Source organism: Schistocerca serialis, chromosome 2 (genome assembly GCF_023864345.2).
Source record: "Schistocerca serialis cubense isolate TAMUIC-IGC-003099 chromosome 2, iqSchSeri2.2, whole genome shotgun sequence".
NCBI lineage: Eukaryota > Metazoa > Arthropoda > Insecta > Orthoptera > Acrididae > Schistocerca > Schistocerca serialis.
Genome location: NC_064639.1, coordinates 1,158,261,436 through 1,158,282,132, shown reverse-complemented (window position 1 = coordinate 1,158,282,132; position 20,697 = coordinate 1,158,261,436). Strand labels below are relative to the sequence as shown.

Here is a 20,697-nt window from a genome sequence, read left to right as displayed (position 1 = left end):
TTTCCATCGCATTTGATAACCCGCTACTGCACATGTAACAGCTTCGTAACACGACGTTACGCTATAATGCCACCAAAAGGAGTGAAAGACAGCTAGTAAACTTTTTTCTCCATCTATAAGTAATACTAATGTTGCTATTAGTCCGACTAACAACTTCGCGAAGCACCGTCGGTCAAATAGTTAAGTCATATTGTGTTAAGACATCGAAATGTATACATCCGTCATTCGCCATGCTGGCGCGATCGACTCCTTGTGCCTGCAAACATCGTTAGCGCATGGCGCACACTCAAGTTCGCTACGGATATACGCAGTAAGGGTGTTGATATACATCGATATAACGATATATCGATATGTTTTCTAAATATCGACGTGTGTCGGCGACATTTTCTGCCACTATATATGGATATCGAAATGGCAATATCAAGGGCCTACTTACAACAACCAGCCACAATTAATACTGCTATTTATTTGGGTAAATAGCGCCGTTACCGGTTTCGAACTGGCAAGTTCATCATCAGACGGCTGTTGACATGATTTTCAAGATACACTTTACATTATCGTCCGTTTTCAATTTTTATTATTCCACTATGGCGAAGTATTTTTGGTGTGTTGTTGCCGTCGAAAATTCCGCGCAACAACACACCAAAAATACTTCGCCATAGTGGAATAATAAAAATTGAAAACGGACGATAATGTAAAGTGTATCTTGAAAATCATGTCAACAGCCGTCTGATGATGAACTTGCCAGTTCGAAACCGGTAACGGCGCTATTTACCTAAATAAATAGAAATAGTAATAGTGGCTGGTTGCTGTTTTCTTCTTTGTAAGAATTAACCTACATTAATTGTACACAGCCACGGTCTCACCATGTCAGTTTTATACAAAATAGAAACTGTAACGTTTAACTTCACCACGCAATTTTACGCTACCACTACCATGTCGCTGGCGTTGGCAGGGATGAGAAAAACTGGGAAGTGTTCCGGAAAAAACCGATACGTGACGAAACCGAACGACGGACGCCTTTTATTGTGCCACTCACATGCAGTTACCATTGTTAGCAAAGCTATCGCCAAGTGTGAACGTGCATCGTTTTCCTTTCAATACTTGCTCTAACGGGGATAGGCAAGCTGCTAGCTTGTTGATGTACAGAATATTTAATAATAAATCACGGTCGTTGGTTGACTTCTCGGGACACGAGTTCGTGTCCTCGATTTGTTCCTCAAGCCACCCTCTACAATTGATTGCAGTTTCTGGGACACCCTGTACGCCGTCAGTACAAAGTATGCAGAAGTTCACGGCTGATTTATTTTTCGCAAGCAGTTAAGAGGTTAAGAGACTATAGTTGCTGCCAGTGCGAACGTAGGACTGCCGGCCTAGATCTTACATGGTGCACAACTTCTAATTTCATCAGTGCTCTACTGCTTTCACTCATCGATATGAAAACTTCGGCCGGCCGGGGTGGCCGAGCGGTTCTAGGCGCTACAGTCTGGAACTGCGCGCCGGCTATGGTCGCAGGTTCGAATCCTGCCTCGGGCATGGATGTGTGTGATGTCCTTAGGTTAGTTAGGTTTAAGTAGTTCTAAGTTCTAAGAAGTTTAGTCCCATAGTGCTCAGAGCCATTTGAATCATTTGAAAACTTCGACTATGCGTTCCTTTATGTTTAGCGTAGAAAACCACAAAAATACTGTGTTGTTCATGTTAGTAGTAGCGGAAGTGACGAAGACTAACGTTTAAAGTCCTATCGGCAGACGGTGCAGAAATTCATATTGAGGACGGATGAGAAAGGAAATGGGCTTTATGAAGAAAAGTTTCCTGCCAATTTTTTACACATTACGTGCCCAGAAGTATCTTGTGCATATCTTGGATCGATTACACCAGTCGTTCCTTGGTCAGCAGTTCCGTGTTTATTGGCTTCGTATGATGGTTGGTCTAATACAACGCAGAATCATCGGCGAGCCACGTGCTTTTCTTGCATTCGAAAGGATACTTAAAATACCAGTTTCGTTGTTGATTAATTACCAGCTATTGCTGCTGTGGCATATGTAGCGTGCTATTACATTCTGCATATTATTACTTCGTTTACTTTGTTTGTGTCGAATATATTACTGGTAAGACGTAAGCAGGTCGTGATACACGTGGGTGAGGAAGAGGAAGGTGGCACCGCAGTCTGCTATATAGATTCGTTATGGTATCATTATTATTTTTGTTTCAGATAAGTATTGTAGTAAAAGTTATACAAAAGTTTAAAATCTGAGAAATTCTCGCGAAGACACTGGGCGCAAAACTTTTTAAAACCTTCTTGACTTTTGCTGTTTTATTGTTTACTATTAACATTATATCTGAAAAACATGTAATGTAAACTTGAAACACATTTGACATTGGTTCTCTACAGCATAACGTTAAGTTGCGTATTATTCCTACACTTGCACTGTAGATTTATGTATAAGCATTGTCTCTCATCTATTATAAAAACAAAAGATTGCGTATTAACATTTGGAATTTTCAAATGACTTGATAATGACCTAATATAAAATGCGGTTCGTGAGAAAAGAACAAATGAAACTTCCTGGCAGATTAAAACTGTGTGCCCGACCGAGACTCGAACTCGGGACCTTTGCCTTTCGCGGGCAAGTGCTCTACCATCTGAGCTACCGAAGCACGACTCAGGCCCGGTACTCACAGCTTTACTTCTGCCAGTATCTCGTCTCCTCCCTTCCAAACTTTACAGCTCCAAAATAAGCAATTGGAGAGGCTTTTCATTAGTTCATTAATTAAATGGATGGTACTGAAGTAGACGCCCATGCATAAATCATGTAATTGGTTCTATGTTGAATGTTTGTCTGCTAATAGCGTCTTGTAGCATACTGAAACTGCTGATTGATCGAATAACCTTTGTTTCCCGTTCTCTGTATTAGATACCACTGATGATGGATCATGAACGGTAGCGGTTTGGTAAATGAAGTATAACCGTTGAAGCTGGTTAAGGTGTATCAACAAAGCGTTATTTTTTTAAAAAAATAAGGTTTTTGTCTTAAACGACTTACGGGATCCATGAAAATTATAAATGTGGATAGCCGGACGGAGAACTGAAACCCTTTCGTCCGAACACGAACCCATTGTGATAGTTACTGCTACACATCGTTCGGCACCGACTTGTTTAGCCATAACTTACCTGTAGCGGTGTTTGTGCGGCAGCTTGCACGCAAAAACCCATGGTTTCCATCATTGCAACGAAACAAAGTAAATGTGTGTGTGTGTGTGTGTGTGTGTGTCTGCCTGGGCGGGTGGAAGGGACAGGAAATGGAGGGCGTAGGTGCAGTAGGCGCAGGCAGTTATGAAAACGCCTTCGTGTCGTCTAACCTGCGATCGCGGGAAGCCTCTGACGAACACCTCAGGCCTTAACACCACACTTCTCTTTATTATGACCCTTACAGAACCGAACGGCTAAACGAAACTGCACCAACAACTCTCGACTGTCGTAAAATGACATTACACAAGAGCATTGTGATCGAGTGTTCTACTCTGATGGATGATGAAACAGAAAAGGAAACTGTGGCATATCACGAAAAAACGAATCTGAGAACTACTTCCGAACATGTAGGTGTTCGAACACCAATCTTTTTCAGACTACGGTATCTGTTCCTCAACACACTGAACTCGTAGCTCCGAGAAGCACTTAGTTCGCGCTGACCTCAGTAACTGCCGGATGACACAAGAGGTACGAATTGCATAGTCGTGGCACAAATTAGGGGCCGGTACAATGCACGCAACTGTCTCCTTCTTCGTCTAAAGTAGAATACTTATTAATATACGAAAAGATTTTTCCCAGTCAGTCCGTTTGATTACAAGGCAATGTATACCGCTGTGTAATTCTGCTCATGATTGAAAATCATCCTATTTCAGCTTATGCTCTGTGACAAAGGCAGAGCCAGAGTTTCAGAGGATCCACCGAGAGTTGGTCACTGTCAGGTATTTAGCACTACCACAGTTCTTAGAGATACAACAAGGAGTGCATCATAATGCCATAGCCAGGTTTATAGCACAAGAAGACATCGCAGTCGAAAAGGAGTGCTGGCCACTGAACTTAATTCACGGACTAAATTATCTGGTTTCATACAAACCAATGGTTAGCTGTCAAGAGTGTCCAGTTGTTTAAGTGAATTCACGTAATTTTTTCAAGTTTAAGATAAATTTAACGAACGTATACCCTAAAATGTACGAATATGTATGATGAAGTTCAAATATTATCCTGCTGTATTTGTCAGTCCTATTAACTTTTGATGGCTAAAAAGTATATATGTTAGAAGCCAACACAAATAAGTAATACCCTGTAGATAAAAAAACTTTAGTCTCTATGTCGTTATCATTTTACCAAAGAATTAAACTATACAATAATAGCATATTTTTAAAGAACTCTTTCATACTGATTTTCATCTTTTAAATACAAATAATTTATACTCGTCCTTGGAACTGAATTTTGTTTAGCAATAAAACGTGGTACAGTTATTTGCTGTTTACGTCTTCAGTGATCAACGATACATTTCATTGTTAAGCCTATTAGGAAACTATCAGCCATTTTGTTTAAATTATTTATTCATCGCTCAGTAGTTTTTGTAAATGATCATAGCGTAACAAGGAGTTACACTAAAAGAACCTTTAAGGACTACTACATAGCCAAATAACTCAAAACAAAGCAATTATACACAACACATTTAAATAAACAGCAGAGAAACCAACACAACAGTAATTTTTGTTACGGATTATTAAAGAAGTCTAAACCAATCGAGTGGAACATATTTGGTTACTGAACAAAGACAAATGTAATTGCAATAAAGGAGTAATATCTAGTAGATATTAATTAGCAATAGAGACAAGTTGTCCTTAAATATTCGTCTCAATTGGGAGTAAGAAGGTTTTACATGCACAAATAATAGACGTTTTAAAAAGAAACAATGTATTCCGATGTGCACTGCTTAATGAAAACTCATGAAATTCTTGTTTAAGGTAGCAGAGGAGATGAAACAGAACTTTTCATAGTAATAGGCAATAGATACGAATGTCTACAGAAACTCAGGGATACAAAAGCATTTCAATATGCCTCAAAGGAACTTTAGATCCTTTAATATTAACTTGCAACCCGTTTTGAAACCAACACTGCAACGTTCGCTCTATGTAGGCCAGCACGAGGACAGCATGAATGCCGCCCGCTGCTATCTGACTGAATTATCTTGTCAGCGTGGGGCTTTTAACGGCGTAATATGGGCTATGTCTGATTTCAGTGAAAAAGTAATAAAATTTTACGGTAATAAATAAGAATTTACTCTAACACAGAGTGAAGAGGCGTGAAATTGAATAGCTATATAATTTGGCGCATTGCTCAAGTATTTAGATTGAAAGTTGTTACCTAATCAATGCCGACACGTTTTCGTACTTATCGAGAATAACAGGGTTCGATTTAACATTATTCCAGAGTAGTTAGCACGAAAATGACTACGCAGGGCAACTAATATCATGACTGAGCGGAAAACCTGGCGGTGAAAATACCGAACCGGCATTTCGGGAGATTCGGGTACGACACTGGATCACCATGCCGGGCTTGCAGAGGTTTTCACGCGTGCCCGAGCTAATGGTGCAGAGCTTTCTTATGGAGGAGAAATTGCAATTCCGTCTACATCCGTAAACACGTTACACGAGGACGGAACGTACAACTCGTCTGCCTGTGCCGCCCACTACAATTTCTTTTTCTTTACAGTCATTACTGACTCTCTCATTACAGTTCATTCCGTGACCAGTTTGTTTGCTTCTCTATCTCTCCTAGTAGCTTCGAACATAAATCTCATCATTTCTCGCTGAGCAACACAAAATTATCAACTTTCACATTAAAAGACCACATCTGACTGTCGTAAGTCAAAACTAACATAGTCATTGTAAAACGAAGAAAAGGAAAACTGAGAATTACCTGTACGAGACATGTTCTGCCAGTTAGTCGCAATTTGTATCTCGCCTCGAAACGTTGTTTATCATTTGATTTAACGAGATTCACGACAGCACCATATTTGTAGTTAATCATTCAAAAAATATTTTTTAATTTATGAAGTGTGAAAAAGTTACAACGTAATAAGAATTCTTATTATCAGATTAACCAGTCTGCTCTGAGTAAAGAAAAAGAGAAGTGACGATATTTTTATCAGCTAAAAAAAGGAAAAAGAACAAGACGATATGTTGGAGCTAGTACTTGTCATGCTATGAAAATATCTCCTACTTAGAATTCTGAGAAAGATTCAAATATTAAACATTTAAATAAGGAAAACTTATATATCAATACTGAATATACAGGGAACTTGGATGCATATTCAGTTTAATAAAATCTTTAACTTGAGCAATATCTCAGACGCTGAGTATAAAACATATCTCTGTTTACCGCTATAGCGACAATGTAAATAACAAATTAAGAACAGCTATCCTATGTCGTCATGTAAACTGCTTCTTTCTCTGAATACTTGCTAAGAAATCTTTTCCCACAATAATCTGTAATAAAAGAGTTTTACAAGGAAACGTACAAAATGCAATCTAAACTTGCGTTACTTTGGTACGTTCGAATTGGCGAAGAGCATCTCATTTTTCTCAGCTCACGTTTGGATACACCGTTAAGATCGATTAAGAGGTTTGTGCATTAGCTGCTGGATAACATGGGCGTCCCTGGAAAGTCACATATTTCGACTTCATGGTCTAGTTTCCCGCCCTAAACGCGTCGGACATTTCAACCAAGGGCAGATATGGACTCTTAAGCGCTTTTATGTATGTATAACGTGTCTGAGAACAACTTTAATCGAGAGGACGATTTTTTTTCTTTTTATTTTCTGCCTTTATCGGCTTAACGACGCGGTTGCCACAGGACTGGACATGCTGGAAATCGTGTTATAAGAACGTAACAAGTCACGCGTCAGGGTATTTGGATGTTTTATGTCCCTCAACGGCACTATTCCTTGTGAAAGTAAAGAGTAGAAAAACGTTGCGCGATTACTTCTTAAGTTTTATAGTCTACTATACTGGAGAGGGCCCACAGAACAACTTTCAGGTAAATCCTATCGGCATACTCTTTGACACAATCACGCGCAAGTTTCCGCTTAAGCTTGACAGTGCAGTGCTTCGCATGGTCGTATCGTAAAATAAGAAATATGTTTATTCGCTTCATGTACAGCGAAACTCGTTAAATATTGCCTGTAAGAAGTAAATGTTTCATTCTTGTTCAGTTGGGGGGTTTGTCTTAACAACACTGTACGTACTATTTCAAAAACTTCATTTGCCTGCTTGTCTGAGAGGTAGTTTATGATCTGATGCTGTTAAATATGCAAATGAGAAACAAATAATGAAACTGATGAATCGAAAATAAAAGTCCACGGTAAACATTTTATACTGCACATCCATGAAAAAGTGAAGGTAAAGACTGAATTTATGTTGAAGGAAGTAAAAGAAAAAGTAAACGTAAACTAAACACAGCGTATACGGAGCCACCTTCTGAAAAAACGTAAAAGCTTTTGCCACGATTGCAGGAAACGCAATAATGGATGAAGGAATTGGCAAGGATCAAGTACATTGCGATCCACAGCTCGCGTTCGGGAGCAACAAGTAGTAAATGATTACAGGTAACTAAACAGCTGGAATCTTCAGTTTTCTGGAAGTTGGCTATGTAGGTATAATTTGCAGGCAGAATGTCAGCTGGGGAAATATACATCGTCGGAACGAGAGTGCCATAGATACCACGAGGCAGTGGAGTGTAAGTACACTAAAGCACAGCGGTCATTTCCTTTAGTAAAAATTTCGTTAAGTAAATATCCGTTATTTCCGCTAGCGCAATGACCCTAGCGTCCAGACGCAAGTGTCCAGAATATATTTTTCCTGTAATAGCAGGATCTGATGATGGACCTGCAGTGGTTTTAAAACTGCTTAATTATACAGTAAATTGTATAAAATTCAAATAGTGACTATAGCATGTTACACCGACATAAACCGACAATTTAAATCACTACTGTAATTCGTCATCCACAGTTTATGGCTGGAAGTTGGCTAAAGGAATCATGAATCCTGCAACTGTCTGCTCTACCTACTACGGTAGGGAATGAAACATGAATAGTAAAAATTAAATAAATAAAAATAAATAAACTCTCACAATCTAGTTTTCTACAATGGAACGAGATGCAGCGGTCCTTTATTCTTGGCTAAATACGGAATTATAAGTTTCGAGGACCTCTGATTGTCTGCCTCGTCTGAAAAAAGAAAAAAAAGAATGCCAACCTTTCTCCTGATACACAAACTGAAATCATAACCTAGAGCCGGCCGGAGTGGCCGTGCAGTTCTAGGCGCTGCAGTCTGGAGCCGAGCGACCGCTACGGTCGCAGGTTCGAATCCTGCCTCGGGCATGGATGTGTGTGATGTCCTTAGGTTAGTTAAGTTTAATTAGTTCTAAGTTCTAGGCGACTGATGACCTCAGAAGTTAAGTCGCTCAGAGCCATATGAACCACTTTGAACCATAACCTAGATTTCGAAACAAGTAAGAGCCACTATTTTCTTTTCTTATCGCAAGCAGTGAGCCACAAGTCTTAAATGATAGCAGAGATCGCATCCTCAAAGGGTGCTCCGGCAGTATTATTTATTAACGACTACTTTTGATCACGGATCATCATCAGACCAACACAGAGTTGTAAATGTGGCACAGAAGAGCAGTTCGTTCACGTCTGACATACAAACCAAACCAAAGAGCAGACTGTATTCAGTGTCACGACTCAGACAAACACTTCCGAAGGCTGACATCAGACGTACGGTTAGAGCCATGATCCTCAACGGAGCAAGCTCTAGTGTTTGGCTTGTATGATGTCAACAAACTGTACTTCTATGCTACATTTATAATTAGATGTCGATCTGATGATGCTGTGAGATCTAAATTAATCGTAAATAAATAAATTATTTTGTACAGAAACCAGATGGCAGTTATAAGAGTCGAGGGGTATGAAAGGGAAGCAGTGGTTGGGAAGGGAGTAAGACAGGGTTGTAGCCTCTCCCTGATGTTATTCAATCTGTATATTGAGCAAACAGTAAAGGAAACAAAAGAAAAATTCGGAGTAGGTATTAAAATCCATGGAGAAGAAATAAAAACTTTGAGGTTCGCCGATGACATTGTAATTCTGTCAGAGACAGCAAAGGACCTGGAAGAGCAGCTGAACGGAATGGACAGTGTCTTGTAAGGAGGATGTAAGATGAACATCAACAAAAGCAAAGTGAGGATAATGGAATGTAGTCGAATTAAATCGGGTGATGCTGAAGGAATTAGATTAGAAAATGAGACGCTTAAAGTAGTAAAGCAGTTTTGCTATTTGGGGAGCAAAATAACTGATGATGGTCGACGTAGAGAGGATATAAAATGCAGACTGGCAATGGCAAGGAAAGCGTTTCTGGAGAAGAGACATTTGTTAACATCGAGTATAGATTTAAGTGTCAGGAAGTCGTTTCTGAAAGTATTTGTATGGAGAGTAGCCATGTATGGAAGTGAAACATGGACGATAAATAGTTTGGACAAGAAGAGAATAGAAGCTTTTGAAATCTGGTGCTACAGAAGAATGCTGAAGATTAGATGGGTAGAGCACATAACTAATGGGGAGGTATTGAAGAAGAGTTTTCAAAAAAATGGTTCTGAGCACTATGGGACTTAACATCTATGGACATCAGTCCCCTAGAACTTAGAACTACTTAAACCTAACTAACCTAAGGACATCACACAACACCCAGTCATCACGAGGCAGAGAAAATCCCTGACCCCGCCGGGAATCGAATCCGGGAACCCGGGCGTGGGAAGCGAGAACGCTACCGCACGACCACGAGCTGCGGACGGAATAGGAGTTTGTGGCACAACTTGACTAGAAGGGATCGGTTGGTAGGACATGTTCTGAGGCATCAAGGGATCACCAATTTAGTATTGGAGGGCAGCGTGGAGGGTAAAAATCGTAGAGGGAGTCCAAGGGATGAATACACTAAGCAGATTCAGAAGGATGTAGGTTGCAGTGGGTACTGGGAGATAAAGAAGCTTGCACAGGATAGAGTAGCATGGAGAGCTGCATCAAACCAGTCTCAGGACTGAAGACCACGACAACAAACAAATAAATTATTGAGACTGGAGATTTTGTCGGTTTGAGTATCTCATTCTGAATTTTATTTTTTTATTAATGAAAGTATTCTCCTGTGGAGACACACGGAGTGTTATTACAGTGTTCAACTGCGAAAAGCACGAATAAAGATCTTTTGCAGCGCGAGACGTAGGGAAACAGGGTCAATAAGGTTCTGGAGAGGAGCGACACGGGTGTGGAGCGATGCCGACTCCAGTGCTTCGGTCAGCTGCGCCAGGTTTGTCGCTTGAGGATCCGTGACGCGAACAGCCCGACTGAGGTGACCACACAGATTTTCAGTTGAGCTTAGGTCTGGTCACTTTGGTGGCCAGGGATGAAGGTAAAGTTATCCCTGCTTTCCGAACTACACACGTACACTGCTAGCTGTGTGACGCATTGCATTGTCCTGCTGGCAGATGCAGTCGTGCCGAGGAAAAACGAACTGCGTGTACGAATGGACACGGTCCACAAGGATAGACGCACATTTGTGTTGATCCTCTGCGCATTCCGGAATTACGTTACATTCCCCAGACCATAATGCTGTCTCCTGGTTGCAGCGTGTTTGCTTTCAGACGTTTAACATCGCACAAGCCTACGGCCATCTGTCCGGTGGAGCATAAAACGTGATTCATCTGAAATGGCCACCAGTGGACGTCCAGTTACGGTGCTGGCGTGCAGATTGCAGCCTTCGTTGCCGATGAACACCAGTCATCTAGGGTGCACGAACCAGGCGCCTGCTGCAGAGGCCCACTCACACAAACGTTGGCTGGTCGGTTGTTGAGGAGACTCTGCCAGCAGTCACTTGGTTCGTCTGGGCAGTCAGTTGCTCAAGAGTTGCACGTCTGTTCAGCCGTACGCATCTCCGCAGTCATAGTCCACTCCTACCTGCTGCAGCCCTCGGCGCCGGTTTTGGATAGCGCCATTTTGTCATGCACGGTGTACTTCAAACACGACGGCACTTGAATACTTCACAGACTTAGGCGTTTCGGAAATGCTTCCACCCTTGGCGCGAAAGCCAATGGTCTTACCGTTTGGGACGTCAGATAAACAGCTCCGTTTCCGCACTCGTGTCCCGTCTGTGAGTAGTTACTGCACGGTTACTGCACATTGACGTCAAACGTAAGGCGTGGTCACATTAACGCAACAGAACTGTGTATTTCGTATCCTCTATAACTCTGATGACAAGTTCCAATCACTCGAGTGTTAACATCTTGGAAAAGGACAATCTGACGGTTTTTTTTATTTTTTTGTTTTGAGGGTTCCAGAAACTGATAATCTGTATATCCATTAGGGATATCGATCGCAACTCAAATGAGCCCGTACTACACAAAACAAAGTAGTAAGAACAAGGAGTCACCCTAAGATGGTAAGGTGCTACCATAACGCGTCGTGTACAAGCCAGTAAAATGACTGGGCCACGGTCCGAGACCTGTGATCACTGATTACCACCAGGGAGTTCTTGCCCGGTAGGCGCTTAGACTTAACGAAACAACGCCGAGAGTCGCTTACTTCTGTTTGTAATTCTTGCCGTGCCTCCACAATGAAAGCCACGGAGAGACCTAATCTCTGGATCGGAGGCACGTAAGGCGTAGGAGGAGAGACGCAGTGAGCCGCTTCGGCAGCGGCGGGCACCGTGATTTCACCCCCTTACGCAACGGCGGGGGAGTCTGCGATGACGCAGTGCGTACGCCCCCGCCGCCGCGCCGGCAGTATTTATGTGCGTGCACAGCGCGGCGTTCCCCTCGTCTGGCGCGGCACGAGGAAGGGAATTACGCTTCTTATCTGCGCGCGGCCGAGTCCGGCCGCATTGCCCAAGCGCTCACGAGACGCGGCCCGCGCAGCTGCCTTCATTAAATTTCTCCCGAGTTCCCGCAGACGGCGCTTTTTCCCTTATTAAATTAAGACAGTAGATCCGGTCCTGCGCTCGTAGAAATGGATCCGCGCGGCCCCGCATTCCCCACGCCGGTAAATGCCGCTGGAGTTATCGAAGTCCCTAGGCGGACCGCAGATGAACGCGAGTTGCTACTCACGCGAGTTCTTTACCGCATTCCAGCTCAGAACACGCCGGGTCGTTACCCACCGTATCGGTAAATGTACTAGTTCCCATTTGTTTTATGGCTCGTATTAGTAACAGTATCACTGTTCTGTTCAAAAACTCTTATCTTGACTGCTTCGTGTAAGGTGAAGCAATCTACAATGAGGCACTGAGAACTATAAGGGCCCAAGACACAGGCATAAAGTGCCCATATGGAAATGTGGGAGTGAATGTCAGAGAAATCGATGAGACAGCTTTTCGCGAATGTCCACATATACAATGTTGGCCCGCAGCACAGACATCCTGCTTCACCATAAGATCAACAGATAACACGAGCATGCATACAAACTACAGTCTCAAAATCGACGGCGGGACGGTGGTGTGTCTTAGGCCTGCCCTTATGTTTCTGAGTGCCCGATTCTTAAGTATGTTGTTTGGCTATGCCCAAACGTATTTCGACAAAGTTTTGCCACTGTCAAAAATGGTTCAAATGGCTCTGAGCACTATGGGACTCAACTGCTGAGGTCATTAGTCCCCTAGAACTTAGAACTAGTTAAACCTAACTAACCTAAGGACATCACAAACATCCATGCCCGAGGCAGGATTCGAACCTGCGACCGTAGCGGTCTTGCGGTTCCAGACTGCAGCGCCTTTAACCGCACGGCCACTTCGGCCGGCTTTTGCCACTGTCACACACCTTTTATGTCTTCTCTTATTTTTACAACTTACATCCTTACTGCACCCTGAATCGAAAACAAGAGCAGTAGAAATAACACGTGGTCTAGGCTAAAGAAAAAAAAAACCTATTATGATCGAGAAACTTTATCGAAAGACTTTTGAATACAGGCGGACTTGGGAATTTAAGAAAATGAAATAAATAAATAAAAAATAAAAATAAAACAAAAAATAAACATCACAGGCGCTGGTAAACCACAAATGAGGAAAAAACGTTGCTGGTGTCCTATTTCAAGGAGTAACAGAGGTATTCACTCTCCGTCGATTTAGGGAAACAACGGGGAAACCTATACTTGTAGGGTGGACGGGGATTTGATGTTTTATCCTACTGAACGTGAGTCCAGAGTTATAATCAGTGTGCCATCCGGGTCGGTTTGCAGAGACAATTTGTAACGGAGGTCGCGAACTGAAATAAGCTGCAGTGTGGTTTTTCGCACGGATTTCTGCGGTCTTTGTGGGAACGCTTTATATACATTATACGGTTGCCTTCAACTTCAAATAAAACTTCGTGTCCCACCTCCCACTCGTCTGCAAACACAGACGCGTCTTGTGACGAGAAATAGTTCGTACCATCGTTGGACTACATCGTAGGAGGCATACGAAGTCCAAATTGACCATCGAACAGCAAAAACAATGCTTCATCGCACGTATTCAGTCACACGTTAGATGTGATCGTTTACTGATGTCACCATGTTTTCCAGCAGCAGCTACGTAGACATTTGCACTATGTAAGTAGGCTGTGTAGGTTTTTATGTTGGTGAAGCCACGTAGCGCTCTGTATGAAAAACACTGGCTGTGCTGTGTGCAGTCTGTGGCTGGTTGGACTCATTGTTGGAATATTCGCTATTGTAGTGTTGGGCAGTTGGATGTGAACAGCGCGCAGCAGTGGTGGATGTGGGGAAGTGAGATGGCGGAGTTTTGAGAGCGGATGATCTGGACGTGTGTGTGTCAGAAAAAGGAAATTTGTAAGACTGCATGTCATGAACTGAGATATATATTATCAATTTTCAGCACTATTAAGGTAAACACATTGTTTGTTCTCTATCAAAATCTTCTTTCATTTGCTAACTATGCCTATCAGTAGTTAGTGCCTTCAGTAGTTAGAATCTTTTATTTAGCTGGCAGTATTGGCGCTCGCTGTACTGCAGCAGTTCGAGTAACGAAGATTTTTGTGAGGTAAGTGATTCATGAAGGGTGTAGGTTATTGTTAGTCAGGGCTGTTCATCTGTAGGGATTATTGAAAGTCAGATTGCGTTGCGCTAAAGTATTGTGTGTGAGTTTAGAAATGATCAGAATAAGTAAAGAGAAAACAGTCTCAGTACATTTGGTTTTACTCAATTGTTTCTGTATCAAATAACGTAAAAGTTTAGCACCACAATCATTCTTATTTTTTCTAAGGGGTGGTTTCAAGTAGAATATGCAACCAAACACGGATGTAACATCAAAGACTCTTCGCTTGTACACTGAAGTGACAAAATTCATGGGATACCTTCTAATATCGTGTCGGACCTTCTTTTTCTCGCCGTACTGCAGCAACTCGACGTGGCATGGATCCAATAAGTTGTTGAAAGTACCCCGTAGAACAGTGAGACATACTGCGTCTATAGCCGTCCATATTTGCGAAAGTGTTGCAGGTGCCGAATTTTGTGCACGAACTGACCTCTCGATAACGTCTCATAAATGTTCGATGGGCTTCATCTCGGGCGGTCTGAGTGGCCAAATCATTTGCTGGAACTGTCCAGAATGTTCTTCAAACCAATCGCGAACAGTTGTGGCCAGGTGACATGGCGCGTCGTTGTGTGGGTACAAGAACACCACGAATGGCTGCAAATAGTCTCCAACTAGCCGAACATAACCATTACAGTAAACAATCGGTTGAGTTGGACCAGAGGACCCAGTCTATTCCATGTGAACACAGCCCATACCGCTGTGGAGCCACCACCAGCTTGCACAGTGCCTTGTTGACAACTTGGATCCAGGGCTACGTGGGGTCTGCGCCACAGCCTACCCGTACCATCAGCTCTTACCAGCTGAAATTGGGACTCATCTGAGCAGGCCACGGTTTTCAGTCGTCTACGCTGCGCCATAGCCCATTAATGCCACATTTCGCGCCCACTGTCCTAACAGACACGTTGTCGTATGTCCCACAATGATTTCTGCGGTTATTTCATATATTGTTGCTTGTCTGTTAGCACTGACAACTCTAAGAAAACTCTGCTGTTCTCAGTCGTTAAGTGAAGGCCGTTGGCCCCTGCGTTGTCCGTGGTGAGAGATAATGCCAGAAATTTGGTATACACTTTTGACACTGTTGGTTTCGGAATACTGCATTCCCAAACGATTTACATACTGGAATGTCCCATGCGTCTAGCTCGAACTAACACTCCGCGTTCAAAGAATTTTAATTCTCGTCGTACGCCCACAATCGTGTCGGAAGTCTTTTTCCAAATGACAGCTCCGCCAACGCAGTGCTCTTCTATACCCACCGCCGTCTGTATGTGTGCACATCGCTGTCCCGTGTCACCTCAGTGTACATTTGTCCATCTCCGTGGATGGTTTGATAACATCCGTGGCAACCTGGGAAATGGTCATTAAATGTTCTAACTTTACCGCTGGATTGATTTATTCATCAGGTTACACGTTTCGGAAAGCTCTTCTATTTTGAAGTGTGGCAAGGTGAAATATTTACATCAGTTCCATGAATGCTTTGCCGAGAAATGTCACGATACACGGTCTTTTGTAACTACATGGCAAGACATGTAAAATACACCTGTCACAACATGATCGGAAGAACAGGCCTCGTTAGCAGCGACTCGCTCATCGTGGTGCTTCACTTACTTGACGGTAAGATCACAAATTTACGATTATTGTTGGTGAAAAGACAAGCTTGTCATGAGCTTCAGTCATCCTGTGTCTCACATTTTTGTTTCTTCGACGGGCCCTGAAAGGAAGTTCAGTATTATAGAGACGATTCGTTGCAGTAAACATTAGCGGTCTTGCCGCAGAGTGGCCGTTAACAGGCTTACTCAACGAGCAGCACGTAAGTGCTGTTCCGCGGGCACGGACTGGGGCAGAAGCGACTCGTGCCTAACTGCCTCATTGTCTGCGGGACGTAACGGCGCCGCACGACGCTCGCCGCTTGCCGCCCCCATTGGGCGAACGGAGGAGACAGAAAAACCGGCCGCAGGCTTACCTTCTTGTCCCCGGGTCTATACTGCTAGTCTCTACGAGCATCACGAACACCTCGCTGCAGGGCGTGAGTTGTTTCTTCCCAGTCGAACTCTTCGTTGCCGCATCTCCAGCTAAACTAATGTTTTTTCTTCTAGACGCGAAAATGACAGGCGGTGTAGAGTTACTTTATTTCTGAAACGTGTGCATAAAAATTCCAGGTCAAGATCGCAAAAGTTCCTTTATTGATTACTAGTTTCAACTCAATGGTGAGCCATCTTCAGTTCAGTAAAAATTACTACTTAATTCAGGGTATTACACTTTAGAAAACCGGCGTTCTACGGATCGGAGCGTGGAATGTCAGATCCCTTAATCGGGCAGGTAGGTTAGAAAATTTAAAAAGGGAAATCGATAGGTTGAAGTTAGATATAGTGGGAATTAGTGAAGTTCGGTGGCAGGAGGAACAAGACTTCTGGTCAGGTGACTACAGGGTTATAAACACAAAATCAAATAGGGGTAATGCAGGAGTAGGTTTAATAATGAATAGGAAAATAGGAATGCGGGTAAGCTACTACAAACAGCATAGTGAACGCATTATTGTGGCCAAGATAGATACGAAGCCCACACCTACTACAGTAGTACAAGTTTATATGCCAACTAGCTCTGCAGATGACGAAGAAATTGAAGAAATGTATGATGAAATAAAAGAAATTATTCAGATTGTGAACGGAGATGAAAATTTAATAGTCATGGGTGACTGGAATTCGAGTGTAGGAAAAGGGAGAGAAGGAAACATAGTAGGTGAATATGGATTGGGGGACAGAAATGAAAGAGGAAGCCGCCTGGTAGAATTTTGCACAGAGCACAACATAATCATAACTAACACTTGGTTTAAGAATCATGAAAGAAGGTTGTATACATGGAAGAACCCTGGAGATACTAAAAGGTATCAGATAGATTATATAATGGTAAGACAGAGATTTAGGAACCAGGTTTTAAATTGTAAGACATTTCCAGGGGCAGATGTGGACTCTGACCACAATCTATTGGTTATGACCTGTAGATTAAAACTGAAGAAGCTGCAAAAAGGTGGGAATTTAAGGAGATGGGACCTGGATAAACTAAAAGAACCGGAGGTTGTACAGAGATTCAGGGAGAGCATAAGGGAGCTATTGACAGGAATGGGGGAAATAAATACAGTAGAAGAAGAATGGGTAGCTTTGAGGGATGAAGTAGTGAAGGCAGCAGAGGATCAAGTAGGTAAAAAGACGAGGGCTAGTAGAAATCCTTGGGTAACAGAAGAAATATTGAATTTAATTGATGAAAGGAGGAAATATAAAAATGCAGTAAGTGAAACAGGCAAAAAGGAATACAAACGTCTCAAAAATGAGATCGACAGGAAGTGCAAAATGGCTAAGCAGGGATGGCTAGAGGACAAATGCAAGGATGTAGAGGCCTATCTCACTAGGGGTAAGATAGATACCGCCTACAGGAAAATTAAAGAGACCTTTGGAGATAAGAGAACGACTTGTATGAATATCAAGAGCTCAGATGGAAACCCAGTTCTAAGCAAAGAAGGGAAAGCAGAAAGGTGGAAGGAGTATATAGAGGGCCTATACAAGGGCGATGTACTTGAGGACAATATTATGGAAATGGAAGAGGATGTAGATGAAGATGAAATGGGAGATATGATACTGCGTGAAGAGTTTGACAGAGCACTGAAAGACCTGAGTCGAAACAAGGCCCCCGGAGTAGACAATATTCCATTGGAACTACTGACGGCCGTGGGAGAGCCAGTCCTGACAAAACTCTACCATCTGGTGAGCAAGATGTATGAAACAGGCGAAATACCCTCAGACTTCAAGAAGAATATAATAATTCCAATCCCAAAGAAAGCAGGTGTTGACAGATGTGAAAATTACCGAACTATCAGCTTAATAAGTCACAGCTGCAAAATACTAACACGAATTCTTTACAGACGAATGGAAAAACTGGTAGAGGCCAACCTCGGGGAAGATCAGTTTGGATTCCGTAGAAACACTGGAACACGTGAGGCAATACTGACCTTACGACTTATCTTAGAAGAAAGATTAAGGAAAGGCAAACCTATGTTTCTAGCATTTGTAGACTTAGAGAAAGCTTTTGACAATGTTGACTGGAATACTCTCTTTCAAATTCTAAAGGTGGCAGGGGTAAAATACAGGGAGCGAAAGGCTATTTACAATTTGTACAGAAACCAGATGGCAGTTATAAGAGTCGAGGGACATGAAAGGGAAGCAGTGGTTGGGAAGGGAGTAAGACAGGGTTGTAGCCTCTCCCCGATGTTGTTCAATCTGTATATTGAGCAAGCAGTAAAGGAAACAAAAGAAAAATTCGGAGTAGGTATTAAAATTCATGGAGAAGAAATAAAAACTTTGAGGTTCGCCGATGACATTGTAATTCTGTCAGAGACAGCAAAGGACTTGGAAGAGCAGTTGAATGGAATGGACAGAGTCTTGAAAGGAGGATATAAGATGAACATCAACAAAAGCAAAACGAGGATAATGGAATGTAGTCTAATTAAGTCGGGTGATGCTGAGGGAATTAGATTAGGAAATGAGGCACTTAAAGTAGTAAAGGAGTTTTGCTACTTGGGGAGCAAAATAACTGATGATGGTCGAAGTAGAGAGGATATAAAATGTAGGCTGGCAATGGCAAGGAAAGCGTTTCTGAAGAAGAGAAATTTGTTAACATCCAGTATTGATTTAAGTGTCAGGAAGTCATTTCTGAAAGTATTCGTATGGAGTGTAGCCATGTATGGAAGTGAAACATGGACGATAAATAGTTTGGACAAGAAGAGAATAGAAGCTTTCGAAATGTGGTGCTACAGAAGAATGCTGAAGATTAGATGGGTAGATCACGTAACTAATGAGGAAGTATTGAATAGGATTGGGGAGAAGAGAAGTTTGTGGCACAACTTGACCAGAAGAAGGGATCGGTTGGTAGGACATGTTCTGAGGCATCAAGGGATCACCAATTTAGTATTGGAGGGCAGCGTGGAGGGTAAAAATCGTAGAGGGAGACCAAGAGATGAATACACTAAGCAGATTCAGAAGGATGTAGGTTGCAGTAGGTACTGGGAGATGAAAAAGCTTGCACAGGATAGAGTAGCATGGAGAGCTGCATCAAACCAGTCTCAGGACTGAAGACCACAACAACAACACACTTTGTCACAATCTGATGTGGTCACATACTCACTAAAGTAAGTCGTCTTGTCTGTACTTTACCTTATTTAGCGTGTACATGGCAACAAGAGCGATTCAGCTCAACAGATTGTGAACTATGTATAATGCCTTATTCGCACTGAATTAAGTAATAATCTTTATTGATAAGAAGATGGCTCGTCGAGGGGCTGAGACTAGTCATCAATAAAGGAATTTTAGCGATACTGACCTAACCTTTTTAACCATGCATTTTAAAATAACAGATGGTCTGTCTTCGTATTTGAAAATGTCAAAAGACAACGTACTGTATTTCACTGGCAATAAGATTGAAACATGTAGGAGACTACGCTTCTCATTTGCTTAATTTGTAATAGTACTAAAAATTATGGTCTATACTACGAGAAACTCATGTGCTGCTCACAAAGTGCGAAGCACTACCTACTTGCTTCCCGTGCACAAATTTTACCCCACTATGATAGAGTACGTTCCAGGATTACGGCATTGAGAAAAGGGTGTATGAGTTTATCATCAGCTCGAGGTGGGACAAAAATGGGTAAAGAAGTACACAGTGGCTATTTACAAAAATCTGCATTAATCTGAAGTTCTTAAAAAAGACGACAAGAAATGTAACGAAGGATGGTTGGATGAGTATTCGAACAGAGCTCCTCCGAAGTATCAACCCAGTCTCTCTTTACCACTGCTTAATCTTTCTCAGCCGGCCGCGGTGGTCCAGCGGTTCTAGGCGCTCAGTCCGGAACCGCGCGACTGCTATGGTCGCAGGTTCGAATCCTGCCTCGGGCATGGTTGTGTGTGATGTCCTTAGGTTACTTAGGTTTAAGTAGTTCTAAATTCTAGGGGACTGATGACCACAGATGTTAAGTCCCATAGTGCTCAGAGCCATTTGAACCATTTTTGGATCTTTCTCAGGAACATGGTCACGGCCATTAGTTTTGCTGGCTTCACATTTCTCCCCAGAGCAGTTATTAAGAACACAGACTAAACAACGGCATACACAGTTGTCTCCATTTCGGTGAAGATGGAATCTTGAAAATCTTGAACTTCATTTCCTTACGATATCTACTTTGTCTTTTTCTTACAGCACGACCGGCGTCAAGTACACACCATCATACTTGACGGGTCAAAGGACTATGCCAAGCATTCAACAACAAATCTGCTATAGGTCCACTTGTCGCGGAAACAGTACAAATTATCTACGCCTATCGCAACATCACGGCGTGATACAGTCATATTTTCTTAGCGTCCACACTGTAAACAGAAACTGCCGAAGTAAAGCGTGGAACGTTTTTCCAACCTGCTGTATCACGTCTGACTACGAGCTACAACCTACGACACTAGGAAAGGGACATCACGCAAGAGCACCTGGAGACACTCGTTTCATTCA

General features: G+C 42.4%; 1 protein-coding gene across 1 annotated transcript in view; it reads right to left on the bottom strand.

The window, feature by feature from the left end:
• LOC126456684 (uncharacterized) overlaps nucleotides 1-20,697 on the bottom strand; it is an 856,126-nt gene that overhangs the window by 470,983 nt on the left and 364,446 nt on the right. The gene's annotated exons all lie outside the window — the stretch shown is intronic.